The sequence below is a fragment of the Dermacentor variabilis genome, chromosome 11 (genome assembly GCF_050947875.1).
Source record: "Dermacentor variabilis isolate Ectoservices chromosome 11, ASM5094787v1, whole genome shotgun sequence".
In the NCBI taxonomy this organism is placed as follows: domain Eukaryota; kingdom Metazoa; phylum Arthropoda; class Arachnida; order Ixodida; family Ixodidae; genus Dermacentor; species Dermacentor variabilis.
The window spans coordinates 82,606,871-82,628,742 of NC_134578.1; the positions used below are offsets into that span (position 1 = coordinate 82,606,871).

General features: G+C 50.2%; 1 protein-coding gene across 4 annotated transcripts in view; it reads left to right on the top strand.

Moving 5' to 3' along the window:
• MESR3 (misexpression suppressor of ras 3) overlaps positions 1-21,872 on the top strand; it is a 212,085-nt gene that overhangs the window by 149,774 nt on the left and 40,439 nt on the right. The window contains exon 1 of one of the 4 annotated variants that reach the window (XM_075674341.1): positions 20,817-20,965. The exons of the other annotated variants lie outside the window; for them this stretch is intronic. The gene's annotated coding sequence lies outside the window, so the exon portion shown is untranslated. Of the gene's footprint in view, positions 1-20,816; positions 20,966-21,872 lie in introns of those variants that run through there. 4 annotated transcript variants of the gene reach the window in all.

Sequence of the window (21,872 nt, forward strand, 5' to 3'; positions counted from 1 at the left end):
ATGCGAACGTCGTCCCGGCGTCGACGGCCGACACGTGAAAAAAGGGGGCCGCATCGTCGCGCTGTCGTGCTTTCTTTGCCCGTCTCGCGCGTCATCCTCACAGCTGTCGCGCCGGTATGCTGTCAACTGCGAGGCTGTCTAAGAAGGGAAAAAAAAAAGAAAATAGCGGAAGAAAAACGCAGGAGTGAGAGACAAAACGACCGACATACCTTTGCGCATGCCTATATATATGTACGCGTTAGATATGAATGTAATAGATATTGACCGACCAATCGACGAATGGATAGTTGGGCGGAAGGAATTAATAATTGCTTGAGAGACAGACAGGTTATTGTAGTTCGTCACGGTGTAGTTAAGACGCGAAACAGTGTAAGATAAAAACACGGGACAGGATTCATTGGACAGGCACAAGGAAGTACGGGAACTTTATTCCTTTTGTTACGCGTCTCACGACGCCGTAATAACTATGGACCAACTAGCCTAGCAACAACTAGTGACAGGTTACGGACAGAAATTTGGATAGACAGATCTAGGCAGATGAATAGTCGGATAGTTGCATATACACATAGACATTTAAGCTGTTTGATATCGACGGACAAACAGATGGTTGCAGATAGCCTGTGCGCAGGTGTATTGCTTCCCATTTTGCAAGACTACATTCGCGAAAACGACAGGCTAGGACCGAACACCTTTTCCTCGTGCGCATTCACAGGGAGGACAGGAATGTGTACGTGCGAACAGCGCGTGCTGCTTTGCCAAGCCCATGGCGCTGCTGTTTTCCGGGTGCAGCTCAGAGCACGCCGATTAGACCGGCGCATCATTGATGATTGATAAAGACGGGCGCGTGCTAACGAAGATGCGTACGGCACGTCGCTTAGAGCATGCTTTCCAGACTTGCGGATAGCGATGATGATGATGATGATGATGATGATGCAACTTGTGCGCATCCGTGGAGTATTGCCATCGCCACGCTTCCGGAGAGCGAGAAAGCGAGGGACCTTTGCAGACAATGAAGCCCGAGATTCGTGCGCGCTATCGAATAATTAATGCAGAACGGGGGGGGGGGGGAGGTTTCTAAACGCCGTCTGCCGCGTGGTGATGTCGCAGTGCTGCGAAAACTGAGCTCGACTTCACATAATCCCCGAGGAAGATCGAAACAGATTGTATTGTGAATTGTTAACTTGTTTATTGATTTTTGTGTCGCGTGGAATTAAACGTCCCTCGTTGAGAGTTGCGGCGTTTCGAGTTGTGAACGCGATGGACACGCGAGGCCACACGCCAGTTCGTCAAGGCCACAACAATCGCAAGCGCTGTGGTTCGTCTCGGCTATGGCACCGCGCGTTGTCGATAACTTGTCAATCTGTTCTTTATTTTTCCCTCTCCCCGTAACATTAGTCTTGGGCCGGGCTTCGGCGCATACCGATATCGTCGTACCTTTTCACTACTCTGGGCACAAGCAGCCCTCTTGCGAACGTGAACGAAGGACTTGGCTGACGCAGACGACCGTGATCCAGATTTCCGCCCACGGGGACCGGCTGCCAGCAAACATCAGCGGCGTGCTTCCGTCGTCTTGAGCGACGACAGCCGGTCTCCCTCATCGCCTGCACGCCGCCCTGGGACGTCATGAGTAGCTCCGCCGCGTGCTTCTTGCTGACCCGCTTGACCAGCGTTCTGGGACGGCGACGCCGACAGACGCAGTGGGTTGACACTTGGGACACCGCTATGCACTTCGTTCAGAAGCAAAACGAGAGAGAGAGAGAGAGAGAGAGAGAGAGAGAGAGAGAGAGAGAGAGAGAGATAATACGCCGGTGATATGCCTGAGAAGGATTTCGTAGGGCTACGATACGAACTATACCCGCGGACAAGTTTCTGCGGCAATGAAGGGTAAGCTACGGGCGCGTGGCTGCTGCACTTGTGTTACTACGCCAAGTAGTCCGGCAGCCTTTGACGGCGCTTTTGGTTGCTCGGAACAGACGCTGAATCGACGCAGCTTCACGCGTGCGACGGTCTCGCGTTTGCGCAGACGCGGAAGGGAAGAACCGCAATATGAAGGAAACCTTTACGTTCAGTGGGGAATTATATGTTATTCAACTGTTGCTAATAGGGTGTTTATGTTTTCTCTACTCCAGCCTAAACTAGCGTCGATTCCCGTGAAAACACGGGACTCTTTTTTTTTTTTTTTTCAGAAGCGGTCTCACTTGTGCGCGCTTTGCCTCCGTAGCTTTCCCTTCATTGACACAGAATGTTGTCCGCGAGTATAGGTAGAACAGCTCCGTTCTACCTAGTTCGTATGTTGTGATATGTAGGTATCGAGAGAGAAAGAGAGAAGGATAATTTAATGTCGGAATTCCAATGGCAAATTCTGAGCGAGCAACGCTTTCCGCTAGCGAGTGTCTTACAACTGCAACTGGATTACTTACAAGGCAGCCACGTACGGTCTGTTACAACAACAACAACAACAACAACAACAACAACAACAACAACAACAACAACAAAAATAATGTCACCACCGCTCGACTGAGGAGTGATATCGCTTTGGTGGAGATTACTTGGGAATGATGTAGGCTGCTCGGGTAATATGTGGAATGCCTAGACACTCTGAACCCTTACTACTCTCACGGTTTCATTGTTGCAGTTTCAGCGCGATCCAGGGCTTTACTATTCCTTTTTTTTCTTCAACTTTTCTTGCCCTGTACAGGAAATCTTTCGATACCTTCATGTTTGGCGAACCGGTGACGAACACGCCACTAGCACACGTGCGAAGTGTGGGAGAGACGGGGTTCTAGATCGATGGGGGGGTCGTCATTGTCAGCTGAAAGAGCGGGAAAACCATATGTGCGAGCTGGTCGGTGAAACACACTTTCCCCCGCTACCAAATCAGTGCCTACGTTTTATCCCTAAATAACGCCTACATAGCCGCCACTTTTCCCTGTATTCGCCTTCTTCTCTTGCGCGCATAGCACCGTAGCCGGTCCCGACTGCTACATATTGTCGCCACTTGGTCTTGGCTTGGTTTTGTGTCTGGGCAGCTGCAATTATGTACAGGTTTATATATAAAATGCACCAAGAATGTCGCGGATGTCCCAAGACGAGGCGTGGTCACTTTACAGCGCGCTCTCCCTCCGCATATTACCGTCTACCTCAAACTCCATCGGGCCGTGAAGAACTCCCTCTGGGGCGTATAATAACGAGGACTTCCTGCTCAAAGTGAGCCGCGAAGGCCTCGCTCGAAGATGCGTCGCTTCGAGGGAAACGACGCGGTACGTGTTTGGTTGGTTTCCCAGCGTGTAAGGCATCGCATCGGCAAAGGCGCTCGCTGGGATAAACTCGTCGTGTCCTCGACGGTCGAGGGAAATGCGCAGCTACGGTCGCTCCACCATGGTGAGAATCACGGATACCGCACGGCACTTTTTTTACTACGATTTGGCTGCAGACCTAATCAGAGCCTCTCTCGAGTCCGAGTGCGGCCACGTTATCCGGTGTTTGGCGTGTTTCGCTTTGCGCTGTGTATTAGTGTGCTCACTTTGTTTTCTCTCCGTGCTTGCTTTTCACCTCTCATTCTGTGAAATTTCATTCTCTCGAAACCCTTTCCCCCTGCACGGGGTAGTTAGCCGGCATTTACACTGCATGGTTACCCTTTCTGTTTTTCCGCCTATATATCTTTTTTTTCTAATCTTCCTCTCTCCTTCCTGAAGACGGTTTGCACAGACGCCCTTTCAAGTCCGAAGCTGTAGACAAGATGCTTTGACCGTGATGAGCTGCGAATTGCAACAGAAAGCTTTAAGCTGTAGCTGCTTACATACACGCTCGTCTTCATGCCTTCGGGCCTTGGGACTCAGCTCCTGCTTTCCGCGCTACACAAAATAGGCTTTTGCTTTAAGTGACGCGGAGCTTAACTAAGTTATGTAAAAATGTTCTCCGTTCGCGTATTATCATTGAATTTCACTACGGCAGCAGTCAAGTACTCGAATCGGGGTTTGCCCTGTCCGTCCGTCGAGTCCGTTACGCTTACGACGACCGCTGACGTCATCGCCGGCGCGTGACGATGATTTTTTGTCGTTGTAGGACCGCCACGTCATCCCTCGTGTCGCCATTGCCGCAACGTGAACCTCCTGCACTGGAATTTGAGGCCTTGCTACTGAAGGAATGTGCGTTTTGGACTCGAACGCGCTAACCGCTGAGCAATCGGGCATTTTTTTTTTTACGTTGTATCTATTACAACGATGTAAATGTACATACAGGAACTATTCAGGATATTGTGAGCACCAGGTCGTCATAACATAATGCCAGGTCATCGAGCATACAAAGAGCGTCACACAGAGCAACACCTTCCATCACGACAAAAAACTTGAAAGGAGAAGTTGAACACCTAATTGAAAGTGTACACCAATGCGGCTGACATTCATTTTGATCGTAAATGTCTTTCTCAAGCGCGTAATCATACGAGAGAAATGCGATGTTGAAATGCGATGGATCGTTTTCTGTATTTCGTTATTGCATTCGATTTTTTCCGTAGGCTATGCAGGCTTGTCAGCATTAAAAAAAAAAAAAAAGCGGAGTCGAATAGCGCGTCATCACACGGAGCAATATAACGGATACTTGAGAATTTAGATTAAAATATTTCAGCGAGTTTCTATGCAGGACATCCCAGAATAAAAAAAAAAAACACGTCTTTACAACCAATATAACAGTGTTCAATAGTTTGTGGCATGTTGGAAAGGCGACACGCCTGGGCTGGGCACTTCGTGCAAGGTTTAGCGCTTCACACAGATACTCTGAGAGCAGTGGCACCTGCGCAGTTATTTCGGAGGCTAGAGCGAGCACTGATGTACTGGACGAGGACTGCGTTAAGTTCATCGGATAGAAATTGTTCTTGACAAGATGGCGATGCGTTCGCGTGCAATTCTTCGTTGTCGTGCTCGTCAAACAGCGTCACGGTGGCACGAGTGAGGTGCACGTGACAATGATGATGACGACGAGCCCCAAAAATGACACGCCCACGATAGAGAACGCGCCCATAATGAGGCGGTTTGTGAGAAAACGTCGCAAGCATCGACAACGTAAGTCCCCCACAGTGACGATGCAGCTACGGCACCACATTGTTAGCAGTCACAGCCGCCAATTATGGTGTTAGGCTGCTGAGCACGGAGGTCGCGGGATCGAATCCCGGCCACGGCGGCCGCATTTCGATGGGGGCGAACTGCGAAAACACCCGTGTACTTAGATTTAGTTGCATATTAAAGAACCCCACGTGGTCGAAATTTCCGGAGTCCTCCACTACGGCGTGCCTCATAATCAGAAAGTGGTTTTGGCACGTAAAACCCCATAATTTTTTTTATTTAAACAGCCGCCAATTGCCATGTATAGTAGCACTGCAGGTGCACAGAGAGAATGAAAATTGCTCGAATCTCATTGGTGTCACTGAGCCACATTACACATCCTGGCATCCGTTGCAGTATATAGAAGTGTTCTGGCATCAGAGTTGGTTAAGCCTCAGGCGGGATCTTCAAAACGAGTCAAAGCCTGAAAAGCACGAATCCTTAAAAATGTGCAACTGCTTCCTCCGCTGCGGCCTAAATATTAGAGAGGTTTAGATTAGGGGATGCAAGCGGCTTGCGTACGCAAGAACTAGGGACCACGGCACTACGCGTGCGCAGACCCCCTACGCCATGTCAGATCTGCGCATTCGCAGTGGCATGGCCCCTAGTTCTTGCGTACGCAAGCCGCTTGCATCCCCTAATCTAAAGCTCTCCATTGGTTTACAAGAGATAAATAAACACTGAATTTTAAAATCGGTTAAGGAGCCTTTAAATTTAAAGGTCATATCAAGGTCATCTGCAGGCACGTTGTGGGCCGGTGCTTGGACGTTGTCCCGCTGACGATGGAAGCAAAACTGTTTTACACATAACTAGCGAAAATAAACATGATGCACCAAAGTTATCGGAATCAAATATATTCAAATATAAAAATGTAGAGATCCGCCTGAACAGCAGGAACAAAAAAACAAACGTCAAATTAACGTAAGCCTCTGGGGTAACAGGTGCGAGTAAAACATTCTACAAAGTTACGCCCTTTAACTAATTAAACCTACCTCACATATACAGCGGAAATTCGAGAGTGCTAAAGCCTGTCCCTGTGCCTAGTTCCAGTACATGCGTTACTATGCCACACAAAGAGAAAGTTGCGTACCTCGGACAGAAGAAAAAGTCTGAATTTATTTATCCAATCCACACTATTATTTCTGTACTATCACATAGTTATATGTAACTTTTAAATATTATAATCAATATTTACATTTCTCAGTTTGTTACATCGGATTGATATTTTTTTTCATACAACCACACTCCCCTCCTCCCCAAACCATGTGATAACCACTGCACTCGTTTACAATTCCCCCTGGGGGGGTGGGGGGGTGGGGGTGAACCTAGTTATTTGGAAGATTCGGCCGAACCGGAAATGGGATGGTTGGTCTTGCCTGTGGGAGGATGCTGCTGTCGAAGTAAACGAGCACAGAACAACAACAACAACAACAACAACAACAACTGCTAGTCTGCTGTCATCTTTCTTTTAAATCATTTTGCTTGTATCCTTTAAAATACGTGTTCTTGCGCCTACTTTTTTGACACTTTTGCTTGCTGTTTTGTTCTTTTTTCTTCAGTTTCTGTTCTCTTTTATATATTTTTGTGCCAGCTTTCATCCTAATTTTTTTTTAATTTAATATTTGGGGTTTTACGTGCCAAAACCACTTTCTGATTATGAGGCACGCCGTAGTGGAGGACTCCGGAAATTTTGACCACCTGGGGTTCTTTAACGTGCACCTAAATCTAAGCACACGGGTGTTTTCGCATTTCGCCCCCATCGAAATGCGGCCGCCGTGGCCGGGATTCGATCCCGCGACCTCGTGCTCAGCAGCCCAACACCAGCTTTCATCCTGATCACTCGAACTAGTACGCTACGCATATTTCTTGAACTCTTAACTCGTTAAATTGATCGTCTATCTGTCTCACCCGTATACTTTCGTACACCTCGACTGACTGTGTTGGCAACTTTTTGGGACCAAACCGCTCGGACTGGTTAAAGACGTTCCACGAACAAAAAAAAAAAAAAAAAAAAAAAAGAAGGCTTCCCAAGCGAGGGCTCTCTCGTGCATCTCTAGGTCGGCTTGCGGCGTCCCGTTTCTCGTACGCGACAAATCGGTTCATCGTTCACGATAATCGTCGCCGCGGCCGGCTGGCCCTTTCGCGTACGTCCTCTTGTACTACATCGTCGCGACGCAGCCTGCACAAAAAACGAACGTTCGGCGTCCGAGAAATCGCCCCGGGTAACGCGCGAAAGGAAGAGGAAAGTTGAGAGGAACCGGAGATAAGGAAACAGCGACGAAGGTGGGTACAGTGTAACGCAGCTTTGGGTAGAGGCGTCTTTCTTTTGTTTGTTTTTTTCCGTCGCGTTTGATCGCCTATACAATCCTGCGACAATAAGATACTGTATCCAGGTTGCCTGCGCCGATTTGCCGCCGTTTATGTAGGACAAACAAGCAAGATTCGAGCTGGCTCCGTAACGGTATACCTCTGCCGCTGTTTTTCGTCTTGTAGGTGAGAAGGACCCTCAGGCTGAGTTCACGTTAATGTGAGTGAAGTCGTTGGCTGAGAGAGAGAGAGAGAGAGAGAGAGAGAGAGAGATAGCTTAAGTTTGAATATAGCTGGAGGGTTAGCCTAACGACACGTCTGGCATTGCTACTCCAGGTGAGATGGAGTAGCAATAGAGACGCAAAAAAAAAAAGGCGGTGCGAGATTAAACAAAGCACGCACATGCCTATACACGCACTATCACACATGCGCTATCACATATGCACTAACACAAGTTATTTACTCTCATTGTGCTCCGTGTGCCGTAGGAATATTATGTTTCTTTGTTGTTGTTGTTGGCCGAGTTGGTACGTTATTAATGCGAAAACGTACGAGTTTCGCTTAGACCTGAAAGTCGGTCAACTAGTCCACTCGACATGGTCTATATTTGGTGGCAAAGAAAAATTTGGAGGACGCTTAAGCTACGCCTTTGAGAGTGGAACGCGACAGCATTCAGATATCTCCGACTGCTTCTCACGCTTCCCAGCAACTGGATAGCATGTAACCGTAATGGTTACCTGGAAACGCTGGCCGCGAACTCTATGCACGAAGGCGGGCTGTGTAGTAGAAACGCGGCCTCTTGCGTGAGCCGCGATGCGACGGAGGCGAGCGCCAGCTGGAGGCATTGCGAGGAACCCCGGGCACGCCGCTCCGTGGCCCCCGAGACACCCATCGCGCCGGCGCACGCGAATGGCGGACGCCGCGGCCGGTCTGTGTGTGTGAAGAAATTTCTTTTGAGTTTTCGCGTAAACAAAATTACGTTTTCTCGTATAGTCAAATTACAATACGAAAGCTATCATGTCTGTAGGTTTGTGTGCAAGTCGTATAGTTTACGATTTTTTCCACGTATTTTAGCTTGAGAAATGAAATTAGTTCAGTAAATTTCTTGCCTCGCATGGAGGGCCTGGATTTTGGTCTCTCAAAAATCGTTTTGTGAAAAGGCCGCCCGACGCTGGACGCCCACGCCGCGTTTCTTGCGACACGGGCTAAACGCTAGTGTAAAAAAAAAAAAAAATAACCCGTTTATTCGTACGCAGCGTTGAACGCTTCGAATCTTGGAGGGAGCTGGCTTATAGATAGCTCTTTTTTTTTCTTCTCTTGATAAGATGTAACCGCTTAGGAGAGGGAAGTACTAAAAGACTGCCGTTTCTTCCATATTGTCGCCCAGAAGGGGTGCGGATTAAAGGATCTCTACTGTAAATCTAGGTAGTTTTCGAGCCGGAATACATATATAAAGGCCGTCGCCTTAAGATGCACCCTGCTTGGCAATTAGGCAAAATGACGAGCATACTTTCTTCCCTCCGTTCTTTCCAGTTAGTCTAAAAAAAAGAAACTAAAATCGAACCTTTCGCTCCTACATCTGCTCCATCTATTCCAAATGTGCATACCTCCTTCTCCTTCCGTTCGCGCACAGCGTTTCCTATTTTGCTTGACTTGTTTCACTCGCATTCCCATGTTGCCTTCATTCTCGTCTTGTTTTGACACTGCGATTGCCGCATCTGCTCAGTTGCATGTTCTGCTTCTTAGCTGAAGCTATCGGGTTCAAAAAATTAAATTATGGGGTTTTACGTGCCAAAACCACTTTCTGATTATGAGGCACGCCGTAGTGGAGGACTCCGGAAATTTCGACCACCTGGGGTTCTTTAACGTGCACCTAAATCTAAGTACACGGGTGTTTTCGCATTTCGCCGCCATCGAAATGCGGCCGCCGTGGCCGGGATTCGATCCCGCGACCTCGTGCTCAGCAAAGCTCTCGGGTTCGGTTCGGTCTAATCCGGGTCGTAGCGCAGCACAGACCGAGCTATACGGACGACGCGCCTGACGCTGTCTTTCCCAGCTGGCCAAGGACGGCATCCTTATTGCGACGGGGTGAATGTGTGGGAAATAATCGGTGCCACCACCGTGCAGTGTGAAGTAGGAATACCTTTACGAATTCGTACTAGGCATTCGCTTGGTTTCCGCTGACACTGGCTCGTTTAAATGGTCTTCTTCTGTCGAGTCACGTGCTGGCGCTACTTGAAAGAGCACTCGTGTTACTAACTAAGCAACTGGCTAAACATACCTAAATATACCTAGCGGTGAATGAGCCGCTCGCCATGGCAGCTCTCTTCACGCAGGGTCCAGTCACCACATTGCACTGCTTTCTTTAGGAAGTATCACTCTGACATACCTTGTATAGTCTCCCTGTCTGTTCTATTGGCTCTCTATACTATACGCCCTATTCTATACGGCTCTCTGCGCTCACGCGATTAGCATACGCATTTAGTTGAAATGCAGCTGCCAGCAGTGCTGCAGGTTGCTCCACACCCGAGACGAAATAACGAAACTGCGGAATTATGCAGAACGGGTTGTTATCTCGGAAGAGGGGGGTGCCTCAGCGCCGCTCACGCCATAAATAAGCGCCCGGCCTTAGTTTGTTTTTGCTTCGCTTGCTTGTCCGCGCTTCACTGTTGTTTTCTATCCGCCCTCTCCTTGCAACGGCGCAGCACTGCATCGGTGCTGTCGCCGTATTCCGCGCAGTCCAGTGACCCTGTACTCGATGAGTCTCTGTATCGATTCTGTCTACGCTCGTCCATCGGGGTTCACTGCACGTAACATTACCTCGGAGTGTGTACATATGTTTGTTTGCATCGTCTAAGTCGGCGCATCAAGCAGTGTCCGTTCATTCGACAAGCCTTTCAGGGCCTGCGCACGTGCGCCTAAAACTGGCGGGCGTAGGAAGCCACCCTAGCCTTCCCGTGAGCGCTGCGCCTCGGCCAGGGCAGCCATGTTGGAAAAGACTGAATAAGTTTTGGATAAGCCAGATAGAAGCAGCCTATATTCCAGTCTCATTTCAATCTTCATATTGTGTCTTGTTCCCGTCTAGTCTCTTTCGTGCAAGCGACTTATCGGCTAGGGAAGATTAAGCCTCCAATAAGATTCGATTGAGCCTGAATATCAGAATAAGACCGGACTAAACACTTTTGTGCAAGCGGGCCAGGTGTCACGTGACGGTAAATGGCGACAGGGCGATGGCAAAGGCGACGCACTTGCGGAAACCAGCGCTCTTTTGGGGGCGGCCTTATAGTGGCTGACAGGAAGATGGGACGAGAATGTCGATCTCCACTGCGGCCCTAAAGCGTTTGAACAGCGTTTGCCGGGTAGCGAGAGAAGCGGAAGCTTCAGCTTGTTCGTTTAAATGTTATTGCCCTTCGGCGTTAAAAATTTGGCCACACGTAATTGTGAAGCTCTATCTTCCGTGTAAAGGGACCGTAAAGAAAAATTATGTCAGCTTTATTAGCAAATTACTGTTCTACAATGCCAAAAGGGCACTCCTATCGTGAGACGAGGCTCGGTATAAGCCAGAAAAGACTAGTGGTACAAACGTACGAAGGACTAGTGGGGACGCCGCCTTGGAAGTTTCCGCACCACCTCGCCGGGACGTCACGTATATTGAGCAACTCTTCTCGGGCTTGCTTTCTTTAGAGGTAAATATGAACGAAATTGTATGCTAATTCATTCGATGACTCAACTTCGCATGCTTGAACACCCAATAAGCCACAGTAAACCCACATAAGAGAACATTATCCGAAATTTGCGACGTCACACTGAAGTTCGGCATTGGTGCTTCCTCAGAAAATTTAATATAATGCAACTTTTACCTTCGCTTTGTGTTCTAATAATCAACCTATTTCGTGCAAAATTGACAAGAACAGAGTTTCCACATGATATTTTGTCAGAGAAAACTGATCTAGTGTTCAAAGTTATAGAAAATGGCAATGTGGTTCATGCGCGAAGGCTGGTCTAGCTGGCGGCCGGTTTGGGTTGCAGCCCCCGACACACCGAAGGTGACGCCGGCGGACTCCTTGCCTCTCGAAGCGCGTCCACGGATGGCGATGCAAGTCATCGCCATCATGCAACTCCAGCATGTGCACAGTACAGGACGCGCAACTCGAAGAGGTGTTTGTATACCCGTTCCCAAGGTCCGTCACGTGAACGCGCATGCCACCTGTGTAGCTTTGCCCTCTGTATCTACACAGTGCGGCGATGAAATTCGCATTGCTTGCTTCGTGGTGCGTCACTCGAAAGGTCTAGGCAGCATAGTGTGGACGTGTGTATGGTGGAGGCAACACAAGTGTACGCAAACTCGGCAGTCGTGAGTTTATTGTCCGGCCATTTGTATACAGGGCTTCTTCGACAACTTGATACATGCGTAGCTCACCAACCAGACATGAAGGGCTTCTGTTCTCAAAATTGTTTTTCTTGTTGAAATGTGGCACCGTATATAGTACCAGCTACGATGCATGAACCGAGTTGCCTGAGGCGTACACTTGAGATCGAGCAGCCGATGCACTGACGCTCGAATTTCTGGACTGCGAATAGTGTCGTTGTGGTAATGTCGCGCAGTCGTCGTCGTCGTAGTTGTAGCGCTGTATTCGTGCCGTTCCGTACTGCTGTCACGGCCATTGGGACTTGTTTGTCGGGCCCTCTGCGTACAGTTGTTTTGGATGTCAATGAAGATTTTCCGTTAAATGACGCTGTAAAATTTTCTTCTTCATATTTTACTTCGTCTATCGGTGTAGGCTGCTCGTCATTTTACGAGCGCGCTCCGTCAGGCCTGGTGGTCACCGCCCTAATACCGCCGCCAAATCGACGCTCTATGAACTCGATTCGAGGTGAGCGGCGCCTTTATCGGTGCGCATCCAAAAACACGCTGCGCACTCACCCCCCGACATTTGCGGGTGCGCCTCCCTCCCTGCTCGCTCCCGTTGGCTTCCTCGCGAAATTGCGTGGCGGTGTTCTTCCCATCTGGCCCCGCACGTCGGCAGCACGCGTTCCCATCGAAAGGAGACGATGCGAACTGACGGGAACTGGTTTACCGCAAGACCACGCTGGTGTAGCTCGCGCTTGTGTCGTCCTCGTTGTTTTTTTGGGTGCGTGCACAGCAAAACAACGCCGAGAGCAATCGTGTACGTAGCATCTCGCGCGAACGCTGCTACATCGTCTCGATGGCACTGGTTTTTTTGTTCCCACTCGAAACTATATCTCTTGACCCTGAAACCGTGCCGAGTGCGCCGCTACGCGATGGCTGATATCGTGTAACGCTCAGAAGCGTTAGGCTCCAGCTCCAATTTTACCGATTTTATGGCCCATGCCTGTTGTGAGTAGTTCTTTTATGGCCCATGCCTGTTGTGAGTAGTTCTTGTCTGAGCGTTCCGATAACGGAAGAAGACGACGAAGTGTCTTCTTGGCAGAACACTTGTTTCTGTGCTCTGTGAATTTTTGGTAAAATCTTCGGCTTTCGAGGTGCCTCGCCTCCCCGTCTTGCAGCCATGGACGCGGAGCATGCTGGAGGCCCGCCTGGCCAGACGTCATCACTGCCGTCAACCGCAAGGAAGCGAGTTGGCTCCCCCAGTGACACCGAAGACACCGAGCTGTACTCCATGTCGGACGACTCATCCGACGACGGCTTCATACCCGTCCGGAGTAAGAGGGCGAGAAGAAAAATCGTCAACACAGCGCCGTCAACTCCTGCGAGCACAACGACTATGAAGTCAAGGCCTGCGCGCTGGCCACACGTCATCATTTATATGCCGGAAGAGCCATCAAGCAACCTACGATTGCTGAACAGGCAAGCCCTATCCATTTTTCTGGAACGTGCGGTGCCGGATCAAATTAAAGATATAAGAATAAATCCACGCAAGAATATACTCGCCATAGACGTGTACAACGCGAGCGCGCTTGGAAAACTTCAAGCGATCACGGAGCTAGGCGGAATCAAAATGCGCCCCTTTATCCCGATCGACGACACATCCATAGCCGGTGTGATTTACGACATCGACATAGCCATTCCTAATGATGACTTACCTAGCCTCATCAAGCCGGCATACGAAGGCACGATCATTACGCAAGTGCGCCGCCTTGGGAATACGCGCTGCGTAAAAGTAATATTCAAGGGGGATTGTATCCCATCCCACGTTAAAGTCGGACATTTTCGACATCCGGTCCGACCATTCATCCAGAAGCCGCTTCAATGCCATCAGTGTTTCAGGCTAGGACACGTCAAGGGCGTGTGTCCCAACTCGCTACTGTGTCCCCGTTGCGCTGAACCTCATGCAGAACAGACCTGCGGTGCCACGGTCCTGAAGTGTGCTAACTGTAGCGGCCCTCACGCGGCTTCGTCGAAAGACTGTCCCCGCATCAAGAGGGAACGCGCGGTTCTCAAGCAAATGGCCAGAGACAATTCGGCCCACAGGGAGGCAGCCAAAGTAGTCCGGCGTCGGCGTCGACGTCGGCACCATCGTACGTCTTCGAAGAAGACGCATGCGCGAAGTGACAGTACCCACTCCTCTGCGGTGCCAGTTAGCTGCGCCGCGAAAGGGCCCACCACTTCCACGAAGGAAACAGAAAAGACTCTATCTTTAGAGGAATGGCCTACGCTACCGAGCCGCTCCCTTGCGACAGAACCTCAGAAGGTCGGGGCCCCACCTGATCCTTCTCCGGCCATGGATGATTCACCTAAAACAGACCGTCAAGTCATCTCGGTGCTACGTTCTCTCATGGAGGCCATTCGAACGCTTTTAGTGGACATGAGGACACCATCTGCTCGAAGCGCACTTAAAGTGTTGGACGCCTTAAGCCCAGTGCTTGCATCCCTCAACTAGACAGATGGCTACTCCTACCCCATCCTTCCGGAAAGAAGTCAAAGCAGCGTCCGTCATCCAGTGGAACGCCAGAGGGCTAAAATCACGAATTTCAGATTTTCGTCAGTTTGTCTACACCAATGGGTTTCCACTCATCGTCATTTGTGAGCCCAACTTGTCGAAACCAATAAGACTGTCAGGATACGAGTTTATCATCTCATCAACAAACGGTGCCTGCAGCAAAATCGTCGTTTTTGTTCGTCGTGAACTCACCTATGTTTTGCAACCAATTGCGCCCCACGACGACAATCAATATCTATGCATCACAGTTAAAAAGAACAAACTCTTGTTTACTCTCATAGGCGTGTATATATCGCCTTCCAGCATTTTCGATACCAAAAGATTCGCGGATATCTTGAGTGTTTGTCCCGCCCCATGGGTCATCATAGGAGATTTCAATGCACACCATCCAGCATGGGGAAGTACAAGGACAAATGCAAGAGGACGAATATTAGCAAGTATCGCCCACAACTATGGCCTTACTCTCCTGAACGATGGTAGCCCCACCTTTCTTCGAGGCGTGACATACGGCAGCTGCCTCGACCTTGCTTTCGTCTCCAACTCTCTCGCCAGATGTGTGAAGTGGTTTCCAGACATTGAGACACATGGGAGTGACCACATTCCCACCTATCTGAACATCAAAGGCATGTCGTCTACATCAGGCTCACGGAATACCATTCGGACGATTCAATGGGCCAACTTCAAATCTGAGATGGAAGATGCCTGCCGCGAGGGCCTACCCTCTGGGTTAGAGCAAACGATTAAAATGACGATGCAAAACGCCACTCGCATGATGACGATCTCTTCCACGCGAAATGACTTCGACATAGAATTAGAGCGACTTCGAGCGCTTCGTCGCCGGGCGGAACGTCGATATCGACGTACAAAATCAATCCATGACCTTAGGGCAGCCAGGAGGATGCAAAAGAAGATTCAGCGTCGTATGGATAGATTAGCGTCGGAACGGTGGGCAACGTTTTGCCAGACACTCGACCCCCGCAAGCCACTGTCTCACATTTGGAAAACGGTGCAAGGTCTGCGTTGCCTTCCGGAACGGCGTTTTCCGTTCAAGGCGCTAGCGCTTTTCCAAGGGCGGCAAGACATCGATGTCGCAGAAGACTTTTGTGCGCGGATCGCAGACCAAGCGGCTCGTCCAGATCCTCCAGCCCGAGCTGACGTCCCCCATTCCCGTGATTGCCGCATGGACCTTCCTTTTACAATGGAGGAGCTCGAAGCGGCACTAGCTCTCTGCAGGCGCTCATCATCTCCGGGTCCAGATGGTATATCATACCGGGCCTTGTGCTATCTCGGAGAGTCCGCTCGGATAGAATTGTTGAGCCTTTACAACTCCTCATGGCAGGAGGGAAATGTTCCTGACGAATGGAAAGTAAGCCGCCTGGTGCCACTCTTAAAGCAGGGCAAATCCCCATTAGAACTCACCTCTTACCGCCCAATAGCACTGGCCAGCTGTGTCGGAAAGATAATGGAACGGATGATCCTTGGCCGCCTGGAATGGTACCTTGAATTTTACAAGATTTATCCGCTTTCCATGGCTGGTTTCCGACGTGACCGCTCTTCCATCGACAGTGTAGTTGATCTCGTTTCATATGTCCAGCACGAAAGGTCCCGTAAGCGTTTATCTGCAGCTTTATTCTTAGATGTGAAAGGGGCATACGATAACGTATTACATGAGGCCATTCTCGACGCTCTTGCGACGGTTGGCCTAGGTGGTCGAGTTTTTTTGTGGATTGCAAGTTACCTGTCTGCAAGATCATTCTATGTGTTAACTGACGATGGCCCAACTACGCGACGCTATACCAGCAGGGGCGTTCCTCAAGGCGGTGCTCTCAGCCCGACGCTATTCAACCTCGCTCTTGTTGGACTTGCTGAATGCTTGCCAACTACCATCAAGATTTCGACATACGCTGACGACATCTGTGTCTGGACTTCGGCAGTCACACGTCCTCAGATACGTGCGCGACTTCAAAGAGCGGCCACTTTGACAGCGAACTACTTGTGTAAACAGGGTCTCAGCATTTCACCTGAAAAATGCGCACTAGTCGCATTTACTCGGAAACCGATGACGCCTTATATCATCTCAATCAATGGGCGGACCATTTCCTATGTCCGAAACCACAGATTCCTTGGCGTCATTATTGACCGAGACCTCTGTTGGAGCCCACACGTGGCCTACATGAAACGGCGCCTGACAGCTACTTCCCAGTTGTTCAAATACTTGACAGGGAAGACGTGGGGGATGTCAGTAGACGCAATGCTTAAACTCTACAGAGCTCTCTTTCTCGGTTTTTTAAGATACAGTCTACCTGTACTGAACAACACCTGCAAGACAAATATTCGTGTTCTGCAGGCAGTACAAGCTCAAGCACTCAGAGTCTGCCTTGGTTTGCCCAGATGTACGTCAACAGAGGCGACTCTTGCGATTGCTCGGGACCATCCAATGCGAACTCACATTACGGTGGAAGCCCTGAGAACGCACATCAGACATTTTGCACGTGCTCCCTATCACCACCTTGCAGCACTACCTTCAGACAGGCACCAATCACAATTCTCTAAAACTATCAACAAGTACAACGACAAACTTCCCTCGGGCTTCACCGCTGCATCTAAACCATCGATACCCCCTTGGTGTCTTATCAGCCCCACAGTACATCTCAGTGTACCAGGAATCGGAAAAAAGTCTGAACTGTCGTCGTCTGTCCTCAAACAACTGTCTCTGCTTCTTCTGCACGAGAGGTACGCGGACAGTGAACACATTTATACTGATGGTTCCACAAACATCCAGTGTTCGTCCGGTGCTGTGGTTGTCCCAGCAAAAGCTATTACCATCAGCTTTAGGACTGACCACCCGACAACATCGACATCTGCTGAACTAGCTGCTCTTCGCGCTGCACTCCGTTTCGTCAATCGGGAGCCACCTCGACTATGGTCCATCTTCAGCGACTCAAAGGCAGCCCTACAATCTGTACTATCAGCTCTGCGTCGCGGGCCGTTCGAACAGCTCGTATTCGATATTAGATGCCTACTCCATACATTACAGGAGAAAGGACACCACGTGACGTTTCAGTGGCTGCCAAGTCACTGCGGCGTCACTGGAAACGAAGACGCCGATAATGCAGCTCGGGCAGCTCTTGAAGACGCACAAGAAGAGGCCATACCGCTTTCACGATCCGACGCAGCTAGCAGACTTCGAGTGCTTGCACAGGAGATGACGCTCTCTTCATGGTGCACACCAAACAGCCAGACCAACCAGAGCAACCGTCAATACCACCTGCCCTCTTTGATGCATCTCTATATGCCAACTGGACTCCGCCGAAGCGAGGCGACTCTGCTTTATCGCTTATGGTTAGGGGTGGCTTTCACGAAATCTTACTCATTCCGCATTGGAATGGCCGACAACGCTCTCTGCAATGCCTGTCTTTGCGAGGAGACGCTGCAACACATTCTGTGCGACTGTCCTGAATATAATGTTCAGCGACAGTCCCTGGCATCCGTTCTCGCGCACCTTGACACTAGACCATTGTCCCTCGACACGATTTTCACATGCCGCCGACAGAAGACATCGCAGGTGAAGGCGACGAAGGGACTACTTCAGTTTTTGAAAGAGACGGGATTGGACAAGCGGCTCTGACAGTGTTATCACGTACAATGCCAGATTGATAGACTCTACCGGACGATGTTTGTGTGCTGTACTATGTGCTCTCTCTCTCTCTCCCCCTTCCCCATCTTTCATCGCACCCATCCCTCTCCCATGTGTAGGGTAGCAAACCGGTTACGCTAAACTGGTTAACCTCCCTGCCTTTCCTTCTCTACTTTTTCCTTCCTTCCTTCCTTCTTGTCTGAGCACGGCTGCCGCATTTCGATGGGGGCGAAATGCGAAAACAGCCGTGTATACTTAGATTTGGGCGCACGTTAAGGAACCTCAGGTGGCCCAAATTTTCGGAGTCCCCCACTACGGTGTGCCTCATTATCAGATTGTGGTTTTGGCACGTAAAACGCCATAATTTTAATTTGTTTTCTTGAGTCTGAGCTCTGAAATTCCCGTCCCCTTGTTACAATGTAGATTGCGAGGGAACTGAGAGCGCAATCAAAACGCGGTTGTCTCGGTGATGCATACAGATGCCACCGGTACAAGAATGCAAGCCCGTTTTCAAAAGCGCGTTGTAGACGCGCTTTTGACGCGCGTTGTACACTATGCGCTGTTGCATGTCTGTGATTTTAGTGACTGCGAAATTTAGCATGCAGTAATAGTTGCCAAATAACACGAACGAAAAGGAGGGGGGAGGGGGACTACTGACAGTGTGCAACATATTACGTCAACGGCTATGAGTTCGTTGAGATTAGGAAAAGTTAACTCGATTTATCCACAACTTCATTATATTTAGAGCCACTTCAAGTGGAAGTTCCACGCTCTCACAGAAGCAGTAGTCTGCGTTAACTTTGCTGTAAGTTCATGGAATGCCGTGAAGTGCTTCTGCAAAGCTTAACGACCTGCCATGTGCACATGTCACCATCTTGCACTGGCGAGCCAACGACGAAGTGCATCTTTGGTTTAGGAAGAAGACAGGAATCGAATTGACTGCACCTTCGTGCGATGAACTCTGATTCCGCCTCTTCGGCGCGTGACATTTGTGTGACGCTCCGCCATGATCATCGTTCTGGCGGCAGCAACGATCGACTTCACTCGGGAGGAAGGAAGCGTCTAGGCCTGATCCCCCCTCTGTATGTGAGCAGGATGCTCGAGTCTCCAGATTAGAGCTTTAGAATTGGGGACCCAAGAAAATAGCAGGCCGCAAGTGCGCATGCGCTGAAACCCAAGGCAATCTTGGGTTCATGGCGTTCGCGTTGACCCAAGACCGAAAAATCGAAAGCTAGCGTTAGTCTACAAGCCGTCTTGGGTTAAAACAGCCTATATATACTCAATTCGTAGTACTATCACATTTTATTGTTCGTTCTTTCGGCGTAAAAATGCACTCTGCTCGTTTCCAGTTGTAAGAAAAGCTTCTCTTTTTTGCTTTCAAGCAACTTTTTATTTTTCCCACTGCGGCCTCCCGAGCGCTCGACCCAACGGTGTGCGCGTTTGACGCAGTTCTCAAACTCTGCTGCTCCTCTAGCCCCAAGAGCAGCCTACCCAACGCGGCTTGGGTACTCGGAGTTTTGATTCCCCAATTCTAAAACTCTCTATTGATTAATATGTGGCAATGCGTTTCGGGGCCTCTGAACGGACAGAGTACCATGCGCCAGAGGCGACCCGAGGATCCGCGCGTCTGTTGCACGACGGCGTCCTGTTCGTCTGCTTCCGTTGCTTTTGTTCCGGAAGTGACGTCAGGACGTTGTGGCAATGGCGGCACCCTTGCTTTTTTTCCTCTCGTTGCCGTCTTTAGCCGCCGTCTGTGTCGGTTGCCGCCTATCGGGTTTCAGGCGGTGCAGTTGATAGCCAACGCGGAGACGTGCATTTGTGTTCGTGAAACGCCGCTAGCGGATTGCTGTGGTGTCGGCGTCCATATGCGCACCGACACAAACGGGGTGGCGCTGCTCTCTTCGCAACACTACACAACACAACCTTTGTTTGAACAGGCATCGCGAAGAGAGTTTGGTGACGCCCATGCGGTGATGTACCGTGCTGCTGTGAACGTCAGTGCGCTTCGATATTCGGCGCCCATGTTGAAGAAAAGCAGCGGTGCCGAAGGGTCGGCAGGCTCCAGCGGCGCCTACACAGTGTTCGTACAGAGTTCGTCGCCTTTATATACGACATGCGATGCTACTGAGGCTTTCCGCTTTTACGACACCTGTAGGGATAAATCTCCGCTGTCTTTAATAAGACATGAGCATTTGGGCGCCGCTGATTCCTACACTGAATAAGTGTAGTTCTGTTTCAGCGGCCACACGCGACCGTGTTGCTGAGCGCAGGTTTCGGGTTCGATTCCTTGCAGTGGTGGCTGCATCTGCTTCGGCCTTGAAAATCCCATGAACCAACGCTTCACCTACTGCACTGTTGTTCGGTTTTCAAGCAATATGTCTCCGGAACTTTGCCGGGGGCTTGCCCTGGCGTCACCAAGACGGCCGTATCAAAGGATTTGTAGTACCTTAACAGCCGCTATCCGAGCTGCCGAAACACTGAACGGGGCTACATATATAGCATCCGTGACGTCACGCGCAGGTTGTTCTTTTAGTACACAGACACCGCTGCCCACTATCAACCACCCTCCTACAAGCGGCACACCCATGTATCGCCACGGAACGACGCGATTTTCGTCTTGCTCAGTTGTGCGGGTGGAACGGCGCCCACTCCGTTTGACTCGTGCAACCGCGACGAACGCTCGTGTGCCCGGCGCGCCTTGCTTTCTTTCCCTGGGCGCCGTCGTTGTCCGTTGTCGGCGCCGCTCTTTTCCCGTCTCCTGGCGGTAATCCGAGGTGTGGCGGTGGGGGAAAGTGGAGAGGGGGGCGTACAGTACGCACTTGCGCGGGAAAGCTGTCGCGTGAGAACGCAGGCGCGGGCGTCCGGACCGGCGGTCCGTGTCCACTCTGCCGGAGCATCGTGGCATCCAGGCGGCAATGCTTGCCTCGCTGTCCACGATTCGTTCGGCCCTCGGGTGTTCTGTACTCCGTCACCACCAGTTGCTGTCCATGCTAATCAAAGTACGTAGCCTCGCACTGCTGTGTGTGTGTGTACTGGTGTATGTGTGTGTGTGTCCTCTTACAAACACGCAGAGTCGCATTCTGTGTGAGCACATGTGCGTGACAGGCCGGGCTGTGGCACGCTGCTTTCGGGAGTTAGCCGTACGGCGCGTGAGAATGAAACAGGAGAACGGTTCCAAGCGTAACTCAAAACGTGGCTTGTGAAATGCATTTTACGCAGAATGACTAGTTTCCGGAGAATGACTGATGATCACCAGCTCGGGACATTTAAATCATGTCTCAAATCGCGAGGTCTACGAAGTGACGTCTACAAAGCAACACTGCACGTATGCAACATGGCCGAGTTTTTGTGACAGCCTGTAGTAGAGCTTTTTTTTTTGTTGTTGTTCTTAAGTAACAGATGCCTACTTCTTAGACAACAAAGGGTCGTTGTCCTGTTTTACTGTACGTCTGGGGTAAAGAGAAGGTGACATGTGCAGCGGTCAATTAATGCCATTAGACGTGCCAGTGTCATTCGAATCTAATGAAACTTAAACCTTACGATATTCATGTCCTCCAGTGTTGTGACGGGGGTTTATTACTGCCACACAGCAAGTTACTCTCGCTTATTTTTGTAGTTTTTTTTCACAAAACAGCAGTCGTTTCGCCTGTCGTCGCAACTTCGAGGGCGGAAGCTGCCGCTAACGCGTCTGCGCTCTCCCCCACGTGCTGTACTGGCGCGGTGTGCAGGGCGTCCATTATTTCTCGCGGCGTGACGTCTCGCGCACAGCGTGTGAAAGCCGGCGCAAAACTCGAGCGCTTTGCCTTCATCCGGGGACTTGGCGTGGTTCTCGTTTTCTTCCGGGTTTCGGTTGCAGACGAAACGAAGTCGACGTTGAACAGGGAGAGTGCTTTCCGCAACGATGTA